The following is a 7,953-nucleotide window of genomic DNA, read 5'->3' as shown; positions in this document are numbered from 1 at the left end:
ATTTATAATGACGGTGGGCTTCGCCCCAGTCTCATCTAGCAGAAGACCCGTGGGTTGCTATAGGCAAAAGGTGAAAAATATCTCCGCATGCACCATCGAAAGCGTCAAAATCATTTACTTTTTACCTCTTTGTTGACCATTATGCGGTTCACCGATCTAAGCTCCATCCTGCGGAGACACGATGTTGAGTGAGAGGATGCATCAATGTCGACGGCCGGGCATGCACCTCTCACAAAAGTGAATTGGAAGTAGATGGCATGCAAGGGTAGGTTGACGACAGTAGCTGGCAGAAACTTCGAATATGGAGCAAGGATAAATAGACAATCAAGTCATGGTCTCCTTTTCTCTCTTATTACTAACTAACTAATTCAATTTTTTTCACATTTATCAAAAAAACATCTTAAAAAACAAATACCCTTTCCTATTGATTTTAGCTCTAAAGCTTTTTGCTGCCTCAAACTCACTGACCTATATTGAACCATTCAATATATAGCACACCCTTTTTTGGGGAGCGGATATATACTCCTAGAGTCCGTGCCTCCATTTTTCTATGGTTCTCATTGACTGATAACTACACATCAAGTGCACCTTGATACTGGTAGCAACTGGTCGCGCACTCCCACACTCGCTTTTTTATTATAGGGCCAAGATGATACGATCGAAAATAATTCAAGCCCTATATCTGCACAACAAGATGTAACAGAACATCCTTTCATTTCATTGATCAAAGCATATTTGTAATCACTCAATTCATAGTTTTGAACATGTCAATGGCAGGACTGACACGTCCAACAATGATACATATGTTGTCAACTCTCCGCTTCGATGGCGGTGGCTAGGTCAACCTAGGTGCTAGGTGAGGAGACCATCATACGCAGTGCCAGTTCCTAGAGGGCATCCGAGGAGGCCGGAGAGGCTTGCCTCAGGCAGGAGCCTAGAGACGTCGCCCCATGCCCGGCAACGCCAGCCACTGCATTTCCTCGCTTGACAACTCAGCATTCTTTAAACAGCCTGAAATAATTCGTAGTGTCATTAAAGACTGAAGTAAAGTTTGATTTAAAAGTTTCTTCAGTGCTATATTTACCACTGGTATGAGGAAACCTTAGCAATAAATTAATATGGTCGGTAAGATACATATGATTTTTCAGTAAGAATTCACCCTTCCAAAGCACGAAACTTGCAGATTGCCACCCATCTTCAGTCACACTTGAGACCAGAGAGACTGAAATTGAAGGCGCTGGAATAGACCTCATCTTCCTGGAGGTAAGAGTTATTCAAAAGCTCACTTGCAGGAAGTCTTTCATCTACAGGAGCTAGACAGATTTCTATGAAATTCTACTTGTGTTCCTGACTCTAAGTTATACCTACTGAAGTATTTTAGCAGTAAACATTATGTTAGCGTCAGACTTACATAGTTGCTTTCGAAGAGCAAAAAGTTTAACACAGCTGTATTAGCAGGTCAAAAGTAACACCCGTTAACTCCATAATCCTAAATCTCAAGAAAAGACTCACCAAAAAAAGAAATAACATGTAATAAACTGTTACCAGGAGTCCAGCATCGAGGACATCGCCTTTTGAAGAACAAATGCCAAGTGTATGTGAGCTAAATATACTTATACAGATCTAGGGGATACGATGAGACTATGCTTCCAAGCACAGAAAGAAGTACATGATCGGCAATGGCACAAACAAATCTGCACATAGTAAATAATCTGATACAGTATAGACTATACACCAAGGGAAACCGGAACAAAGCGATTCACAAAATGTACAAACTTTACTCTACAGACTCTGCAGGCTATAAAATCAGAACATATATACTCAGGTGCAGGTTCTTCAAAATAACTTCAATTGGTTGCACCTTTGCTCAGATCAAATACAAATAGTAGCTGCATTTGTGTAGAACAAAGAATGAAGCATTCATAGCTTAGCTGCCCTTTGCTTCAGTTAAACAATACGTGCTAGCTTGCTTGATGGTTGTGCCCAAAAAATCCAGAGTGAACAACTCTGAACCGGGCTCTAGCTAAAAGAACAAAATCACTGGCTTAGGTAAGCTTTACTCAGGTTGCTTGATGGTTGTGCCCGAAAAATTCAGTCAATAACTCTGAACCTGACTCTGGCTAAGGGGCTGTTTGGATTGAGCCCCAGCTGGCCCTACCAATTCGTTGGCATGCCAAAATATTGGCGCACCATCCGGCCGCCCTGAGCTCGCCCATGAATTGGCAAGAAAATGAACTGCAGCAGCCCATGCAGTGTGGGCGTGCCAAATAGTTGGCCATCAACCAAATAGATGCCCAGCCTTCAGTCAACGCCAATATTTTGGCTAGGCGTCTGCGGGCTTCAATCCAAACAGCCCCTAAATTACAGACACTGTGACATGAGTAGCAACCTGAGTAAAGCTTACCTAAAAGAACAACAATCCAGAGCATCAACAATGGTACGGAGCAGGAACCGTGGCTATGAACAGACCTTGCAATGAATCTCGGTGGAGCAGCGTCGAGCGCAGAGATTGCGCATGTGACCGCAGACGATGTGAGCACGGCCCAGTTGCAGTGATGCAGGGAGGATGCGAAGGGCAGCGGTGTGCTGCTGGATTGATAGAAGAGGCTGCGAATAGCACAGGGTTCAGCAAGGGATTGGAATACCCAAGCAACTCATTGTATTGCCAGTGAAGCGTTCTGGTGCCGTAAAGTCTAATGCGTCTGCATTTTAACACAATGGTTGTTAGTACACGACTAAAATAAATTTTTAAACAAAGTAACCTGAGAGTATATATCCACAGTAAATAGAATAGGTATATTTTCACAGATCCGTAGCTGTCAGAAAAACACAATGTCACACACCTTTGACACTTTGCTTTTTCCATTGATGCAATAATGTCGCCAGACCATATAGTCGCCGATCTTCACTGTTCCATCAGAATATTTATGAATATATTGTCACACTTTAAGTCGCTATGTGTATTCGTTGGCGCCGGACTCTAATGATATTCCAGCCCTATCAATATCTGTATTGGCCATCGTCTCATAGCTTTCATACCCACTTTCTTGTGCTTCCTACAGAACCTGGTCATTGTTTCAAATTTCAGCAATCAAAATGTATTGAATAGAAGGGCGATAAGAGTGAAATCTATCTGTGGTTAATTTTCTAGATGCATTTAAGATGTGCGGCCAATCCCAATCAAATTTCCTTTGCACAAGAACAGACTCCGGTGTAGTTAATACGACACCAAATTAATAAGTACGTCAACTTGTAAACAAAATGGGTAATCCATAATAGAATCAGGCAAAGTATTACGAACGCTCCCCGGTAGGAAGAGACATATGAGTTGTGCTAAAGAAAAAGGGACATACTGCCTCGCATGCGAGATGTGCAGGGCTCTGTGATGATGTTAACTGTATTCTTGTTCTCACCAACCCATTAGGCGAACAACTCCTGAATGTTCTTGTCCCTCGGCGTCTTCAACAGCTGGATCTCCATACTCATTTGTTCTATCTTCTCTGAGGAACTCATGACAGAATCTTCAATCTATGTTTAGCTCCATGTCACCTCATCACCCTCCAGCATATCGAAGGTTTAATAGCTATTGGCACAATATACATTAAGGAACACGTGGTGAGCAATTTCCAGTCTTACATGGCCACTGATAAATTCCAACCCAAAAACGGAACTGAAATGTTTAAACTTGATTAAAAAAACTGGGGTTTATTATAGGCTATAGGTTTGCATTTGGAGTCTGGCAGGCATACTAATAATGCAGCAAAGCGAATCAGATGAGCAAAATTAAATACGTTTTCCATGAATTTGTTGAGGTTCACTAAAAGCATGAAATTCATCAGTGGATATTGTAGAATTCAAGCATGAAAGGTCGCACTTCATAGATGATTGGCTGAAATCAAACGTGTGAAATCACACTCTAGACAATGGGTCAATGACACAGATACGTAGAAAAAACATCAGATAGTTCAACTGCAAGATACACTGTGTTGGCCACGGGCGCCTCATGGCTTGGCTCGGCTTGTTCGCCTCCTCCAGAAGCAGGAGGACCTCGCCCAGGCGGGCGTTGCTCCAGTACGCACCTATGCCCGGCTTGGGAGCCCGTGGCCTCGGCGGACCTAGGACGCGCAGGATCCACGACGACGCTCCCGTACGCTCCTACGCCCGGGTTGGGACTCGGGAGCTCATGGCCTCGCCGGAGTTTCGTCCAGGCTGCGGGGGCACGCACACAGGGCCCATCTCCGTCGAGCACAACCAGTGCATCCTCTTGCGGTCCAGCGCGGCAACCCCCGTTGGTCCGGAGGCGGCGCTCCGGTGGCCGGCCGGCGTGGGGTGGCGGTCCGGCATGGAGATCCAACGACCATGGCTTCCGCTTCCTGTGAAGGGGGAGAGAGAGGGATGTGAGAAATAGAACCAGAGGAAGGGAGGGAAGAAGGAGAGGGCAGGGCGGCGCGTTGGTCCGGCGGCGGCGCTCCGATGGCCGGCCGGCGCGGGGCGGCGGTCTGGCATGGAGGTCCAGGGCCATGGCTTCCGCTTCCTGCGAAGGAGAGAGAGAGGGGATGTGAGAAATAGAACAAAAGGGAGGGGAAGGAAGAAGGAGAGGAGGGCATGGCGGCGCGTTGGTCCGGTAGCGGAGCTCCGGTGGGCGGCGGCGCGGGGCGGCAGGGAGGCACGGGCGTGAGCCGCCCGCGCGTGGAGGCGCTGGTTGCGGTCGGCGGCGGCGGACACGGGCAAATGCGGCAGGGTGTTTTTTGTCAAAACGGTTTTATCAGATCCACTTAAACAGGACTGCGGGTTTATTTCAAAGTAATATAGGGGCTCTTTCGCAAAAACACCGACGACGTAAGACCAAAGCGACCGCTGGCTGGCAAAAATACCCGTGCGTTGCAACCGGAGAAAATAACTTTCATAACATAAAATAATATAATTATTATTATTTAATTTTTGATCGATGTGAATTATTCTCAACATAAAAAAGATTTGTGTTTTCAACCATATTGTGTTTGCAAAAAACAATTAACGCGTTCATAGATTTCCTAGTTCTAGAAGGAAAGGGGTTGAAGGAGTAGTGCAGTAATGTCAACTATTGATGTTCTGTTCATGGTGTGAGAGAGCTTTGAAATTGCAATAACTTGAGGCTCACTGATCTAAACTCTTACGAACCAGTCTAACAAAGTGACACGAAATATTACATAGGAGCGACATTTCAATGACTATGTTGAGGTGATGATAGAATTTGCAACCTCTAGTTCATGTCCGTGGATGGTATGGATCGCGGTGCACGGGAACAAGAATAACGATCGGACTTGGGACATAGTCTAGGAGGTTGATGACATCTGGATGAGTATATTGGTGTGAGTAATTAAAAATTTATAAATTGAATGTGACGTAGGCTTGAGACTATTGACATAGAATGAAAGGCAAAACTAATCATTCACGAAGCACGAGTCAAGCTCTTGTTTATCTGAATGGATTTTTATTGTTGTTGTGGTCGTATGTGTTCGGCTAAAAAAGGTCTAATTGTCGAAGGCGTGAGAAAAGCACGGTCGAATATCGGGTATATGCGCGCACGTCCATCATCGTGCATGTGTATATACTTGCAACCCAAAGGTCCATCCTTCCTTTTAGTTCGCCTCATCCTTTTCCGTTTTAATAGGAATTAGACATCCCACAATTCCGTTTCAGGAATTTATTCTTCATTTTTAGTTCGCCCAATCCTTCATTATAGCCCAAAGACAACCACAATTCCGTTTGACTATGAAGATCCTTCTTTCCTTCCTTTATACCCCCTCATCACAAGGGAGCCCATAATCTTCACTTTTAATAGCCTCATCCTTCCTTTTTTTAATACCCCAAAGACAGCCCGCAATTTTGCTAAATATGAAGATACATTTTTCCTTCATACCGACAATTCACACTGTTATCTATAAGGCTTCTTGTTGATATTACGTGAAGCATGCATGTCCTATATAAACTGGTATAAATATATCTAAATGGGCGAGGTGGTATTATTGAACATCAAATAACGATAGCTCAGTTGGTCATAGTCGCTGCCTATTTGATAGGGCTTGAAGTCACAGGTTCAATCTCCAACTTTAACATTTTTTTTCCAGCGTGGCTCACGGTCCAAAATAAAAGGCCCATCCCATGGCCCATAAGAGAGGCCACCGTGGAGAGATTTGAGGGCCCAGCAGACTGTTTGATCGACACGGATGTAAATTTTGATCGAAACTGACTTCACGTATATAAACTGGTATAACGGTTTTTTAGTACCACCTCATGTATATGTTTTAAATTCAAACCGAAAGCGTAAATTCACGGGAAGAAGCGTATTGTGACGGTGAACCCACGGAGTCAATCCGTGCTTTATTATTATTATTATTATTATATTATTATTATTATTATTATATGGAGAGATTATAGCAAAAAGGCCCGTGCGTTGCAACGGGTATAAAAAAAATAAATGATTAGAAACCTAAACAATAATTATCACTGAAACAAAACCTTGCAAGTAGAAAAACAATATTCAGCAAAATCTTGCAAGTAGAAAAACAATATTCAAAGTACTCAACATATTTAAAATGATATCCATTCTGAAATAGAAAATATATTTTGTACTAAATCTATAATTTACCACACGCATCTTCTGGCTCTTTTCTCCTCTGTACTCCCTATTCTTGGTTCTCTAGTATGGCAAAACTTCTGTTCTTGGTTCTCCAGTACAGCGAAGCTCCTGCCGCTGATGATGTGTTGCTCCTAAGCTCATCGAGATGGTTTGCCGACCCTTCTCACCGATGAAGGTGCATGCCATACGTACATGAAAGGGAAAACATAGTCATTAGCGGGTATAAGGGGAATTGTTGAGATCAACCAAACAGTCTACAAACAAATGCACAACTTGGTCATAACCGGGTTTAGGCGAAATGGTTACTAGTATATGCATGTCAATTGCGATAAATCAACCTGATGAAAACAAAACATTCTCAACTACGGAGAATCCGTAAATACGATGGGCATCGATCCATGTTGTCTCAAAGTGCAGAAAGTTTGTTCTCCCTATTCTTATGTGCCATTTTTCCATCATTAATCTTCCTTTGTTGTGCAAAGATGCTTCATTAAACATTTTTATACCAATGGACTCAAGTAATCTTGATAACACTTGCTGCAATACCTACAGTTATGAAATCATACTTGAGGTCAGAGGATTATATCTTCCTGTTATTTGTTGCAAGATGAAGACATAAGTAGAAAAAATAGGAAGTACATGGTATTGAAGGATATCATCTTTACATCTATGTGCTTAGACTAAAATTACCCTTCTAGAATTATGTTAGCCTCTATACTATGCCAGTATGCCTCCAAGCGAAATCCATACATGGCTAGTCGCCACAAGATACTTGTATAAGCAAGAGTTCGACCATCACTATTCAGAATAACATGCTCAGTTGTATTGCGTGCAGAAATTTTTCTAACATGTGTAGTTGTCAATCGCTATGACACAGTAATGATCTCTTGGAAAAAGATGCAGGCATGTCACACATCAGGTCACTGCAATGTGCCCAGGCTTCTTGGCTTTTCTCCTTTTCCTCACAAGCTCTAGATAATCACTTCAGTAAACCAATTAAGGAGTTAACCTCTAGATAGTTAAACATAACTTTGTGATCTTCAACTCACTTGTTACTTTGTAAGGTGATAACATAATATACATATGACTATCAGATCAATACTTTGCTACAACAACAGAATTGACATAGCAATCCTCATTGCTGCATTCTTCCTCACACACCACTTCCATGAGAAAGACATGCCACGGTTCTGTTTGGTAGATACCACCGTACTGGTTTATTTTTTCAGAATCCACTAAATAGAACACAAATTGAACAAACAATAATATTTCACATTTAATCCGTCCTTAAGTAAGGCAGGAGTACTTTTGATTTACCTCTGAACCAGAAG

The 7,953-nt window shown here is 42.8% G+C and overlaps 1 long non-coding RNA gene across 11 annotated transcripts; it reads right to left on the bottom strand.

The window, feature by feature from the left end:
- Positions 1 to 697: 697 nt before the first annotated feature.
- LOC125509841 lies at positions 698 to 4,761 on the bottom strand. 11 transcript variants are annotated; one of them, XR_007284239.1, is made up of 7 exons: positions 3,981 to 4,761; positions 3,354 to 3,583; positions 2,844 to 3,065; positions 1,546 to 2,702; positions 1,412 to 1,446; positions 1,160 to 1,257; positions 698 to 1,011 (listed from the first exon to the last, which is right to left on the bottom strand). It is a non-coding gene; the product is annotated as an uncharacterized LOC125509841 (long non-coding RNA). The 11 variants fall into 11 exon arrangements; XR_007284237.1 differs by having other exon boundaries at positions 1,412 to 2,370; positions 2,470 to 2,702; positions 3,981 to 4,760; XR_007284238.1 differs by having other exon boundaries at positions 1,412 to 2,356; positions 2,470 to 2,702; positions 3,981 to 4,760.
- Between the last annotated feature and the right edge of the window lie 3,192 nt (positions 4,762 to 7,953).

The sequence above is a fragment of the Triticum urartu genome, chromosome 5 (genome assembly GCF_003073215.2).
Source record: "Triticum urartu cultivar G1812 chromosome 5, Tu2.1, whole genome shotgun sequence".
NCBI lineage: Eukaryota > Viridiplantae > Streptophyta > Magnoliopsida > Poales > Poaceae > Triticum > Triticum urartu.
The sequence above is the reverse complement of the archived record's forward strand: the minus strand, read 5'-3'. Positions and strand labels throughout refer to the sequence as shown.